Consider the following 14,773-nt stretch of genomic DNA (forward strand, 5'->3'; position numbering starts at 1 on the left):
CTGCCCTTGCACTGTTTTTCATTAGAGCCTCGGCGGAGGTGGCAGTCCCTGGGGCTGCGGGGTGGCTCCCTGCACTGTTTTTCATTTGAGCCCCAGGGAGGTGGCAGTCCCCGGGGTTGCCAGGGGGCTGGGTGGCCCCCTGCATTGATAATTTCAATGCCCCCAGGACCTGGCCCATCCGCGGGACCCAGCACCAGAGATAAGGGGTCAGGATGACCTTGGCCCCTTTTCTTTTTTTCCACTTTTGTTTCTGGGACTCAGGTAAAGCCATGTCCCAAGATGGCTGCCAACACTTCCTTGTTGAAGTGTTGGCAGCCAATCAGATCTCAGCACAAAATCGGGACAGTTTGCGAAGCCTTCTCATCCCTAAATATGCACATTCGTTTTTTTCTTTAATTACTAAAAAACTACTGAATGGATTTACATCAAATATCAAAATGGTCGCTTTCTGAACATAGAGTTACCTTTCTGTCAAATTTTGTGTAATTTTGTACAGTGGGGCAGGTACAATCGCTGTTCAAAACCCCCATGGAAAAATGAATGGGGGAAAAGCTTTTTGCCCCCCCCCCCGCCTTTTTCTTGGCCCCGGCTTAACAAATCACCCCAAAACCTTCCAGACAGCACCTAATGTGAGCATCACATTTGTTTGAAAATGTTTGTGAAGATTCGTCAACCTGCACCAAAGATATAGGCAAGTAAAAAAATGCTTTTTCTATTGAAACTAGGTCCTAACTACAACTACCTAGTATACTTACTATTTGATTGAGGACTCCTTGCTGTCCAAATTATGTTTTGGGCAGGCTTAAGTAGTGTTTCCTACTAAAATATGATTTAGGATATGAACACAGTTCAACATACTGCAAAAGACAGTTCATGCAGTGCAGCAAGTGAATTTACTGTGCTGCATTGCATGAGTGGGAGAAAGCAGAACTGCACAATATCTTCAAATAAATGCCACACTTCTGATCTCTCCATGTGCAGCACACTAGTGGCTCCCTAGTGCCAATGCAGGTACCATTGTGCCATAGTGCAACTGATTCTGCATTATGGTCAGGGTAGTTTTAGTGTAGGAAAATCTCCCTTCCAGCACAAAAAGCTATCCTTTGAGGCTATTTCCTCTTTGTATGTGTGTTGCAGAATGCAGCACACATGCAAATAGGCCACAACAAGGAGAAGTAAAGCTACATCAACTTGTTATGCCAGCCTCAGGCAGGTGCACCTTTTTGGTGGGAACCCATGTCTACTAGTATTTATAGATATGGGTTTGCGTTAAAATCACAGATGGATGCACATGTACGCCCATGCACCACCCATGGAACTCATACCTCATGCAAAATAATGCAAGGCAGTGCAATGTGCAGCATTGCGTTACTATTTTTTGAAAAGCAATGGGAATAACCATTTATGTGGCTTTGTAAATGCCAAAAAAGATTTTGTTTTGGGTCTGCGTTAATAATGTGATGCAAACCTGATGCAAAATCTTTGAAAATCAGGTCTCACTAACCTATGGCTCAGGCTTACCTATTTTTCAGGTAACGCAGTGCAGCATCTAAGGGCCAGATGCATCAAAGTCCCGGTTTGCATTTTCTAAATTGCGATTTTTAAGAAATGCAAAATGGGATGTATGAAAATTGTGATTCGGTTATGGTGATTTCTTAAAAATCGCAATCGCTATTACCGAATCGGAATTAGGGAATGGGAATCCATTCATCCCTATAGGCCTGTAGGCCTAATTTGAGAATTCCTGTTAAGAATTCGCAAATTACGTAATGCAAAACCCAGGGTGCTGGGGGCCTAAGGCCCCCTTTGACGCACTCCAAAAAATATTTGTGCACATGTGAAGCGCACACATGCCCTAATGGCATGTGTGTGCTACATGTTATTTTTAAAAATGCATTTATAATGCATTTTTTTAAATTACACATGCTTACCACCAAATTGGATTTGGTGGTAATTGCATTTCCTAAATGCCCAATTCGCATTTAGGAAATGCATGATACCTTTGCTTTGGAAATGGCAAATAGGAATTCCATATTTGTGATTCCCTAAATGGAGTCGCAATTTCAGGGAATTGCTATTTTAGCGATTTCTTGAAATTGCACTGCGAATGCCTTTCATAAATCTTGAAAGGCATTTTTGCATTCACAAACGGTTGAACTTTGCGAATGCAAAATAGTTCGATACATCTGGCCCTAAATGTGCTGTGCTGCTTTACACAAGGGTGAAAACACAGGACAGCGCCATATCTACAAAGTCAGGCATGCTACTGGTGTTACCCATGTGATAATGTACTCTGTCTAGCATACGATTTGTACTGGAGGCACAACCTTTTCAGTAAAAATCCCAATGCACAGACAAACTCAGAAGGTTCCAATGCTCTGCACGCACAATGAATGAGTCCTTTCTTAAGAGGAATTCACATATTTCACTTTCATTGCCCCCACTTCAAGTTGTTAGTTTTTGACACAAAGCTCAACGAGGCTGCCTAAGTAGAAGGGCTCTGTGTCAAAAACTATGCTATTTGCACTGATCCGCTCCAGTAACGGCCCTTTGACACAACGCAAGATGCACAAAGGTTTTTTCATTAATAAAAATGTACCTCTTCGCCACAAACTACCTTCATATCTGAAAAGTAAATAAAATGTGCCGCTTTGCGTAAATCTTGGTAAATCTGGGCCTAAATAATTTGTATGCACAAGAGTGAATGTGCAGAGCATGGCGGCTTTACTATTGGGATATTTGTTCTTTAAAGAGGATAGTTGCCAGTTGTGTGTGTTTGTTTTGCAAATTACATCAGCTTCGAAGTGAAACACTGTACGGAGTTTGGCAGGTAGAATTGGCATTATTGTTGTTGTGCAGGGTTGAGCTGGTCGGTCTGATGTCATTGTGCTTGATGTTGTGGGACTGCAACATGTGTTAAGTGCTGTACGTTGTGTTACATTATCTAGCATTCTGATAATGTGTAGTGCTGCCTAAGAGCATCATTGCTATTTTTATGTTTTTTTCGTCTGTGCTGGTTGCGTGACTGTAAGGTGTTGGCCATTCCACGGTGTTATTCTGTAGTGTTAATTGTAGTTCTGGTGAATACAAATGTGTTGAGGTATGGGCTGACTGAAGTATGTTTAGTGCTGTTGTGGAGCTAAATATTGCTATCAGTGTACAAGTTGCTGTTGTATTGGCTGAGTGAGATTGTAGTGTTAGTGATCCTAACATGCTCAGATTTGGTGTTGTCAGTGGGACACAGCAACCGCGAATTCACTTTTATTATATTATGCTCATTATTGTGTTCCTTTCTGCTGTGCTAGTTGCATGGGACTATGTTGACGGTACTACTAGAATACTTTCTGTGAAGGTGTTGGTAAATTTGAGGCGTTGCATTGATGGATTGGAGTACTGGAGCATCAAAGTTTGGCAGGTTTATCATGTATATTCATTACTATTAGACATATCAGCCTTAGGGTGGTCTTTCCCCCCCAACTTTTTGCCTTACTCCTCCTTTTTTCCTGATATTGTTTTTGCTAGGATTAGTACTCTGTACACTTTACGACTGCTAACCAGTTCCAAAGTGCATGTGCTCACTCCTTAAAACACTGTAATATTGGCTTGTCCCCAATTAGCATATTTAATTTACTATGTAAAGTGGTACCACATGTGCCCAGGGGCTGCAAATTAAATGCTACTAGTGAGCCAAACGCACTGATTGTACCACCTAATTCAGTAGCCCTTTAAACATGTCTCAGGCCTGCCACTGCACAGCATGTGTGTGCAGTTTAAACTGCCAATTGGACCAGATAAAATAAACCTTTTGCGCCAGGCCCTGCATTAGGCCCTGGACAGCCCAGAGGGCTGGGTGTAAAGTATTTAAAAATAGGACATGTACCTTTAAGGTTTAATCATCCTGGTAGTGAAAAACTCTCAAATTCATTTTTCACTACTGCAAGGCCTATGTCCCATTGGATGGCATTTGAGTTGCCTTATTACATTTTATAAGTGTCATTTCCAAATGGGAAGAGAAAATCAGTTCATATTTTTAAAATCCTAACTCATGGTGCACTCGGATTTTAAATAGCAATTCTGAAAATTACACTTTTAGAAATTTGGCATTTTCGTGCCTTATCCATTTAATGTCTGTAGTTTGTCCCTGATCACATGACTGGGTGTAGCTGACAGTTGAGCTTTGTGTATTCCTCCTAGAAAGCCACGCACAATAGGGAGCTAAGGTGTGCCTGAAAGGGCCATCACTGGCAGATGGGAGGCTAGAGCTGGACACAGCCCCGCTTACACCTGAGTAGGTTGTGTGCTGCCTTCACACAAAGGGCTGCACACCCCCTGTAGTTACTCAGGAGCCAGGACTGGGAAGGCAGGATGCCTGGGGACTTCAAAGGGAAATCTGTAGAAGCGTCTCCCCCACTTCAAAGGCACAACTGGGAATAAATACTGGACCTCGGACACAACCACTTAGGTACACTTCTGGACTCTGAAAGGAAAGAGGACTGCTGTGCTGCTGAAGGACTGCCACTCTGCTGGACTGCCCTCTGCTGGACTCCTGCTTTGCTGTGCTAACCTGCTGCCCTCTTGCCTGTATGAGAAGGACTGGCCCTGCATCTCTTGAACCCAGAACTCAGAGTGATTCTAAGGGCTAGTTGGCTGGCCTCCTGATCCGAAGCCTCAGGGACATAACAGGCTACCCCACCAAGTGGTAACACCCCAGTCCTGGACCCTTGGAAGGGGGGGTAGTGTGCTTTGTTAGCCTCTGTGGATCCAGCGGAACCAGTGCATCTACTCTGGTGTACAGTGCATGCATGGGCAGAACTGATGCAATTATGCTGCTGTGTAGATTGTACCTGTTGCAAAGACTTGCATTGCCGCTGCAGTCCACAGCACCTTCAGAACCACCACTGCATGACTCTTCCTCGGCACAGGTTCTCACATCTCTTGCTGACCGGGGCCTTGATGATGACATCAGACTATGCACTGCAATTTCCACAACTCTTTGCAATAGATGCATTGCACCACTACACCCTGCATCCTCGACGCCGGACTTCGCATCGCAAGCCCTGTCAACGGGATCCTCGACACTGCAGGCCCTTGCGCCACAGCCTGTTGCATCTCAGAACAGATACATTGCTTTTGCTCTGAGACGCATCTTCAATGCGGACCCATGCAATGCTCCACAAACCAGGACTGAAGGTACTTTTGTTCGGTGAGCCTAACTGAGTCACTGCAGCTGGGCCATGCTCCATCATGGTCGGAGCAAACTTGTGAGTTTGTTCAGGTCCGGCGTGACAAGATAGCTACAGTTGCCACTACGCCTTTTGGTGCTATTTTCAGAAAAAAACTTTTAAATGTAATATCTCCGGTTCTACTGATTGGAGTTTTGCTGCTGTGTCTTGTTTTATTTACAAAAAATCATTCTATTTTTCTAATATTGTTGTGGGCTCCTTTTGTGGTGTGTTTTCACTGTGTTACTGTTTTATGTGTTTCACAAATACTTTACACATTGCCTCAATGTTAAGCCTGACTGGTCTGTGCCACGCTACCAGAGGGATGATCATCGGTTAATTTGGGGGCTTGGTTGTGCCTTAATCTGACAAGGACAATGGTTGGTGCTGGGCAGGGTTCACACCCCAGTCAACTGACAACCTAATTTCTTACAATTACTATGTATTAGATTGAAGTGTGGCTTAGTAGTTTCGACTATATTCTTTCATGAGGTTACATGTGAATGAGCAGAGTGTGACGTTAGTGAGTCTAGCGAGCAGGAGGCATGGCAAATTGGCTGTATCTTACTGAAATATGGCAAGACAAATCTCTAGACAAGCACCATCCCTTGGGTGGTTACTTGGCTCTTCATTTTCTCTCTTACACATGTTTATCAAATTAGTAAGTGGGGGTCGCTGAGGCTGTAGTGGAAGAGAATGGGAAGACCATGGGAATGTATCCCTCCATGTTCTCAGAGCTTGAAAGGACAGATCACCGAGGAAAGCAAAAGCTGGGGGTTGGGGTTTGAAGGACATGTAATGCCTTTTTTCTGTATGGGAGAAAATAGAGGAACTCTGTAACCTAAAATACCCAAAACCTTTGGATACTTTTGACTCCAGAGGTTGCCATCTTAGGAAAGTGCTTCTTTGTGTAGGGTCACTGTTAGACCTGGCATCCCTAGGATGAGTTACCTCTGGCTTTTTGCCTTTCTCTTCCTGTTTTGTTGCTGTGTCTTTTTGTTGGGCTTAGGACTCTGAGCGCTTTAACACTGCTAACCAGCGCTAAAGTGCAAGCGCTTCTCCCCTAAACATGTTAACACTGGTGTCTCCACAACTAGCATATTTAATTTACTTTTAAGTCCCTTGTAAAGTGATATGCCATATACGCAATGCCTGTAAATTAAATGCTACTAGGGGGCTTGAAGCACTGATTGTGCCACCCACTTCAGTAGCCCTTAAACATGTCTTAGGCCAGCCATTGCAAAGCCTGTTAGTGCAGTTTTACTGCCTTTTCGACTTGGCATTTAGAATCTCTTGCCAAGCTACAAACTCCAATTTTCTTACATTTAAGTCACTCTTAAGATAGGCCCTAGGCTGCCCAAAGGGTATGGTGCCAGGTAAGTAAAAGGCAGGACATGTAATCTTCAGTTTTACATGTCCTGGTAATTAAAAACTCCCAAAGTAATGTTTCATCAGTGTGAGGACTGCTTCTCTCATAGACCAGCATTGGGAATTCCTTAATATACTTTTATGCTGTAATTCCTGATCAGAAAGGAGTAGCTACATCATGTTTAATGTCATTGGAATGGTAAGGATCCTCTTTACCGGTAAAGTCAGATTTATTATTACTATTTTAGAAATGCCACTATTAAAAAGTGGGCATTTCTCTGCTCTCGACAATCTGTGTGCCTGACAGCCTGTCTCCAATGCACGTCTGGTCTGGGCTAGGTGACAGCTACATCTATGCATTCCCTCCAGACATGACAACACAGGACAATCAACTGCACCTACATTCAAATACACACTAATGGGTCTTCGTGGGCCGGAAGGGTGGAGGGGAGCTGACACTTACACTTGAATAGGGACATTCCTGTCCCCACACAAAGGGCTGATTACCTCCTACTGGTTGTCTTGAGCCAGGGCTAGGAAGAAAGGATCTCCGTGCACTTCAAGGACCCTTTTTTGAAGTCACTCCCACTTCAAAGGAACATTTGGGAATAAGAATTGGGTCTCTGACACCACCAAATCGGTACACTACTGGACCTGGGAAGAAATCTACTGGAGAAAAGACTGCTGTGCTGTAAGGATTGCCACTTTGCCTGGACTGTCTTTTCAAAGGAACTGATTCTCTGCTCTGCTGAGCTGCCCTGCTGCCTGACTGCATGCTGATATCTGCCCTGCTGGGGACAAGGACTATCTCACTTGGACCAGAGTCACTCCAAAGGTTTGCTGGATTGTCTGATCTTCTCCTGCAGTCTCAGGGATATCAAAGACTGCCTGCAGCTTTCCAGGTGCTGCTAGACTCTGCCATCTGTGAGTCCTACCCTTGCCTGAGGTACCCCCTCCAGTCCTGGGCCTCTGGAGTGGGTTTTGCAGCTGCTTTCTGCTGAAAACCAATGCATTATCATCAATGAGATGGTTGAAACAGATGCATCGCCCCTTCAATGTAGAGGCTGACTGACAGCAGCGGATTCACAGCCTCCGCAGGCCAAGGACAACGACGTTCTGCATGTCTGAACAACGATGCACTGCATTAAACTCCACAGAGCATGACGCCGACACAAAAAGGTTGGGTGTGACAAAGGACTCATCTGCATTCATCTGCGCTCTGATGGGCCTTTCTGCGCAAAAAGGGTGGAGGGGAGCTGACACCTACACTTCAATAGGGATGTTCCTGTCCCTATTGATCCGACTGCCTGGAAATCATCGCTGCATCGCTTTCACATTTGCTCCTTGAAGTCGACGCTTGCTCGATACAAAGTATTTCTTCAGTGGACCCTGCGTGGGTTCTGTAGCTGGCATACCCTCCATCATGGTCGGCCTGAACTTTGGATTTGTACCGGTCCCTTGCGACTTCAAGTAAACGTTTGACCGTTAGGCACTTCTAAGCACTATTTTCAGTTTATTCATTCAAAATTAATATCTCGACCTCTTCTCATTGGAGTTTTGTCATTTTGTTCTTGTTGTACTCAGATATTCTCTATTTTTCGAAACCTATATGGAGTCTTCTTGTGGTGTTCTAATTGTGTTACTGGGTGTGTGTGTGTTGCACAGATACTTTACACATTGCCTCTTATGTTAAGCCTACCTGCTCTGTGCCAAGCTACCAGAGGGTAAGCACAGGTTAATTTAAAGTCTGTATTTGACTACCCTGGCTAGGAGTGTGGTCCCTACTTGGACAGTGTGCATAACTCAGCCAATCAGGCCCAATTGCTAACAACTGGGTACTGGTAAGCAGGTGGTGATCGTACGTTAGGCGAATCAACTCTTGAAGATATCCTAGGTAAAACTGTATTCATGTCGCTCGAAAGAATAAAAAGACTTTAAGCACAAACGCAAGGTCAAGGATAATGGCACACTGACCAAGGACGAAATGAGAAATGTTCAGCTTAGCTTAAGTCAAGATCTGATCAAAGTTCTGAATTCTCCATGCAGCTTTCTCTTTAACTCATAGCACAAAAGAGGAATGAAGACTTTAGCATATCAATAAATCTATAGTGCCTCAATAGACATGTCTTAATAGATTGTCACTGTATGCCCAAGATCGATTAAGTGATTTGTGGCTTAATTGGTGGAAATGGTTCTCAAAGTTAGAACTTCTCTCAGGGTATGTTCACATCAACTGGAAGAAGAATCAAAAAATTAACCTGCCTTCATATCGCCAGAAGGTGATTTCCAATTTTTTAGGATGCCTTTCAGGAAGTCTTGGTGGACTGTACACCAGAGATTATGCATTAAATGTTTGAAAGCGTCACTAGGGTTGTAACTTTATAGAATGACCCTCTTCTATTTAGAAGGAGTATGCAGGAACATGACAAAGTGTTAGATACGTTTTTGATAAGGCGGTTTATGTTGACCAGGAAGTTGTATTTAAATGGGTCTCAAAAATAAATTTCAGCAGTAAAAGCATGAAAGACAGTTAATTCTAAAGAAGATTTTTTTGTCACTGTAGATATCATCTGATATGTTTTGGGGCAGTACTGACACAATTGATTTGTTTAGACAGAAGTTATAGGCATAAAGGAGAAGCCATATATTTTTGCAGCAAAGTCTTTCCCTTAGTCACAGAGGATTTATTCAGTCATTCAAAAGGAGCCTCTTGCCTGGTTTTAGACTATTTTTGTGGGCAGAGAGACTAAGGGCCTGATTACAACTTTGGCGGAGGGGGTTAATCTATCCCAAATGTGGCGGATATCCCACCCGCTGTATTACGAGTTCCATAGGATATAATGGACTCGTAATACGGCGGGCGGGATATCCGTCACATTTGGAAAGGATTAACCCCCTCTGCCAAAGTTTTAATCAGGCCCTAAATGTGTTCATATTAAGAAAATAAATTTTGAAAAATTTACTAGCAATCTATATTTTACATTGATTGTATATCTGGAGGCATATACATGAAAGTCTGGATGATGAAGAGTTTTTCTTTGAGTCAGCTGATGTCAGAAAAAGAGGAGTGTTGCTGGAAGCCAAAACCAGTTTCCCCTTGCAACGAAAATGAACTCCCTAGTTAGACGCCTCCCCTTCTTTCTTCCCTCTCCTTGATTTCATGCCCCTTCACTACCGTCTCAGCTACTACCAACCTGACATACTCTTTTATTTCCTTTTCATCTTCTCTATTACATTGGTGGTGTGAATCAAGATTCTCTTCTAATAATTTCAACACTTCATATATAAAAATAAATACCTTCTTAAATAGAGCCATTTTGTATATATTTCTGTAAATCTCAAACATCAATTGCATGTCTTTAATTCGTTTAGCTGTTGTTCAAATCAAACATATTTCACTCCAGTTTAATAAATGGTCACTATATATCTCCAGACTTGTGTATTTTGGGATTCTTGTTCTTATTTCAGGATCCTAATACATTTAAACAATCAAATATTACATAAAAAATATCATAGCAGTCATAACTAAATTGATCATTACCTTGCATGTACTTGATAGTTTTTAAGCATCTAAAGCCAATACTTCTGATTGCACCCACTAAAGCATGTCTAGTGTCCTCTCATTGCATTTAAAATGCCATTACTGTTTAGGTTTTCTTCAGCTTCTTAGACATTGGTATTTTCTCCTCCATCTTTACCTAATTTTCTGTAGAACCTTTCTACTTTTATTTACTGCTGTTCCTATTTCATTGAGTAAAGGATTAAATAAAACATGATAACTCTTTTAAAGAGTTAAAACTCTATTTGTGAAAATCTTTCAATGAAACAGTTTGAAGTTTCTGGATGCACCATACTTTTCATTGCAGTAAATATTTTTCTTTGATGCTGCCTAATGAGCATTCTTAAACAATTTCCAAAACATGAAAATTAGATGTGATAGGATGATTAAAAGTAAAAAATGTATTCTGTTAGTGGTGATTTTTCATTGTTGGTTATAATGTTGCTTTTATGTTCTCAGATTTGTGGATTAATTAGTCATATTAGTTTAATAACATATCATTTTCTACAAATACACATTTGTCAAGATAAAAGTGGATACATATATTCAAATAATTGAGAGACTATTATGCGATATTGTGAAGAATGAAGAATGGTTGAAAAAAGGGTGTTGCCCCAGAATTTACACCCAATTGATAAGTGTCACTGAGAAAAGGGGATAATTTAATGGGATGCTAGATTTGTACCTACTCTGATTCTAAGAAATATCCAAAGCATGAGAGCCATTTGGGACAGACATTGATTGAGCACAGGCAGAGATCCGAATTTTGGTGCCCTTCAAAGCATTAAGATTTTGAAGAATGTGGTATTTATGCCAACAGTGACAAGAATCTAAGGACTCATTTTAAGCCTATGCAATAACCAAGCCATTGTGGTAAATAGGATCTTGGAGCAAGTTGGTAGTAGATTTCAAAGGTCATGTCAACAGACAACCTTTGCATCTTAAAACTGCAATACTGCTGATGGGTTATTATATTAAGTGGAAGGAAAGAAGATTTGTGTGGGAACCCATTACTGCTAGTGCAGACATATTCTTTTATGATGTGTTTGCATGAGGGGCATTTCCTTGTGAAATTATCTTGGGCAATGGTGTTCATTTTGTATTGAGCTTGCAGGACTGTGGCATTAACACAACACAACTAGATTGTCATTCGGAGGTCAATTATCTTGCTAAATCAAATGAACTGAATGTATTCAGTGGGCAAGGGATTGTACTATGAACACTGAGGAAGTAGTTCAAAACAGGTTGTGGGCCCACAGAGTCACACCACATGCTGTTTAGGGGGTTTTCCCCTATTGAGTTGTTGGTGGAAAGGCATGCTAAATTGTTATATGTCCAGGATGGATGAAAAAGTAGACTGATAACAAGATCATGGTCACGGATACAGATGGGGACTTCTGCTGGAAGGTGATGGTCAAGAAATGTGGCAAAGGGACTATTCCAAAATAATTACAGCAGGTCCACCTGCGGCCTGACAACAGCAACACCTCAAAAAGGAGTTTGCCAAGATCAACAACCTTATACAAAAATATAGGCAGCCTATCCATCTCTCATATCCGACGTCCTGTCCTGCAGGCAAGAGAACACCCCAACATCAGAGCCTAGATAGTTTGGAAGCAATTACACATTTGAAAGCTCTCACTCAAATATATCTAGTAGTCATCGAGCTGTGGCACACCTGAAGTGAAAATACACTTTGTCATGATTGGTACTCCATGAATGACATTTTGGGGCTTACTTTGAAAATGTGTTGTTACTTGGTTGGAGGCCAGCTAACATCAGATGTAATCTGTCTCCTTATGATTATCCAATATTCCCCTTTACTTCAAAAAGAACTTCATACCTGTGTCTTGGAACATAAGGAACAAAAGCAGAATTGCTCTCTGTTTCCCTTTGAGAGGTAAGGATATACACCCCTCCCCCGAACCACGGAAAAAGCTTTGCCTTTGCTGTATGTAAAGGAGGAGAGGAAGCAACTTGTCCAGGGGGTGGAGAACCTTTAATGTAGCCAACATCTACGTCTAGAGACCCAGAGCACTGCCTTGAAGAGTACTGAGCCTGATGCAGCTGTAAGTCTAATGGTGCTGCACCGCTGTATCACCTTGCAGCACAAATGCTTCTCCGCTGATATCCATGAGAGACCCAGGTACTTATAACATTGCATTACTGAGCTCGCTCAGGTTGCTCGTGAGTGGCCTCTATTGTAAGGGGTACCACTACTGCTGCCAGCCTTTTGATTACCAATCTGTGACTGACAATATATCCCCCTGATAAGAGACTGTCGCCCTGATTAGGAGTTCGACGGACAGTTTACACCATCCTCTGAGGTTCCGATGGGGAGGTTGCCATCATACTGACAACCTCCACGCCAGGCCCTTTAAGTGTTTCCTGCAAGGTTGGCGGGCAGAAACCTGAGTTTATGCAGGATGGGCTAGCGGGAAGCAGCCTACAGCATTGTCTCTGGCTAACAGAGCCGGCGGCAATGCTGCAGGATGCAGGGTGCACCAGCATCCTCGCAATGTTCACTGTCTGCAAAACAGACAGTGAACATTACGAGGGTGCTGGATAGGGGGCACCTGCACTGCCATTGCCAAGTGCATGGGCAGTGCAGAGGCCCTCCTTGGGCCCCCCGCACCCATCATAATCCCCGGCGCTGCCCTGGCGGGTTAAGACCACTGCAACTGCCAGGCGTCTGGGATCTCTGATCCTGGTGGTGCTGGTAGTCACACCGCCAGAGTTAAATATGGCGCTCAGTGCCCCACATTGGTGGCAGTCTCACTCCCACCCACGAGTCTGGCAGTCTAGTGACCACCAGACTCGTAATGAGGGCCTGTGTGTCTGTTATCCACACTAGGCAGTAGCTATAAGCCTGGTGTGGTTAAGGTACATGGCCCATATGGACACTTTGTACACTACAGAGCTGAATAAGATATGTAGGAATGAGTATGCATATATAGAACAAGAAAACCAGATGTTCGGACCTAATTAACATTAGATATATAAAGACTAAACAGAAGGTCAACTGCAAGTCAGTGAGCATACAGTAGTACCTAGTTCCAGTAGTTCTAAAGAAAGCAGCAATTCGTGTCATAAGGATTGCCTAACTGTCCTTAAGTCACGGGGGACAAGAACTAGTCTAACACTGATAGAGGTTTGTGAAGAGAATGGTCTCCTGCTTTGTTTTGAAACACAGACTGGAAGGCCACTCCATGATCCTTCCACAAGAGTTGAGAATGTCCCTGACACAAACAAAGCTGTGACTCTCTAGAAACTAATAAACAAACCAGTTGCAATTGAACATGTACACTTGACTTGGAGTTGTGAGGAGTCTTCTCTTCAAACTGTGGTCTAGTGCCTAGGAAGAAAATATTTGAGCACAGGGTAAGACGTTATAGCGCATTTTCTAAAAGGTCCTACAGAGACAAATGTAAAAACAAAATTAAATTTTTTTGGGACCAGGACAAGGTGCCAAAATTACCTCAAAAAGACAAAACTTTACTGACTACATTTTCCAGGTTTTGTGCCACTAAATCGTTTGACTGCAAATTTGAAGACTACATTCATTTACCTCCTGCCTGCTCATGAAATCGGTGCTATGTTGGTTCAGTTAAGATATGTCCTGGCCTTTTCTTGTGGCCTGCTGAAGGAGTTGCTGCCTGTTGTTGCATTCAGTTCGAGCTGATCTTAACATTAGGATACACGCTGATGGTTGCTACATACCAGTTTTCTGAGGAGAATGATCTTTAAAACGTGCTATGATTCCTATTGTATTTCTTTGGTCCTGATGATGACCCACTGGCAGTTCAATTAAGCTTAGGGTTGTAACTTGGACAATATTTTACTGTGGATTGTACTTTTAAAAAGTTGTCAATTCAAGACATGCATATAATGGATGCTGTATTATGGTGAATACTGAACAAGTTATCAGCCACAGTTCTATGTGTATATATTTGTGAATATTCACAGATGCACTTTTTCACCTATTCACTTTTTCGCCGCACCGTCATTTTGTAGGAGCACCTCAGTTTAGGAATGGTGTTTTTATCTTGGACAATATCAGTGTAATCTGTTCTTAATGTGTATTTTTGCTAATAAGAAAGGATTTATATATACCTCAAAAAATAATTAAAATGTTTAAATAACTAAGCAATTGAAGGGAACATGTATTTATACAAATAGTTTGGATGTACTCTACAATTTTGGTGGGTGATTTTTTGCTGTGGAAGTCAAGGCTGACACTTCCCCTGCAGGGACCGTTTTATTTGTTTCCAAATGAAGACAACAGTGGACTGTGGAAAACAGGTGTCTAGTCTTCTAGCTTCCTGCACAACAACAGCTTCCAGCCCTGTCCTTTTCAAGTATTTTACTCTTCCAAAACGTTTAAAGATAAAGCCATGCCAAACCTTCAGCCCCAAACCATCCCTAAGTCATCCCTAAGTCATTTTCCTCCATACCATTTGACAGGGGGCAACAAACATATGTAACAAATGTGTTTCATTGCTGCTTATGGTATCCAGGGTGTCTAGATCCCTGCTGAATGCACACACTTATTATACTTTGTGTCAAGTTCCTATTATTTCTTATAAAATAATTTTTTTATAACGCCTCATCCCTGCATCCAGTT

General features: G+C 42.4%; 1 protein-coding gene across 5 annotated transcripts in view; it reads right to left on the minus strand.

The window, feature by feature from the left end:
* Positions 1-14,773, minus strand: part of LOC138246415 (myelin-associated glycoprotein-like) — a 398,925-nt gene that overhangs the window by 43,137 nt on the left and 341,015 nt on the right. The gene's annotated exons all lie outside the window — the stretch shown is intronic.

Source organism: Pleurodeles waltl, chromosome 7 (assembly GCF_031143425.1).
Source record: "Pleurodeles waltl isolate 20211129_DDA chromosome 7, aPleWal1.hap1.20221129, whole genome shotgun sequence".
Taxonomy (NCBI): Eukaryota; Metazoa; Chordata; class Amphibia; order Caudata; family Salamandridae; genus Pleurodeles; species Pleurodeles waltl.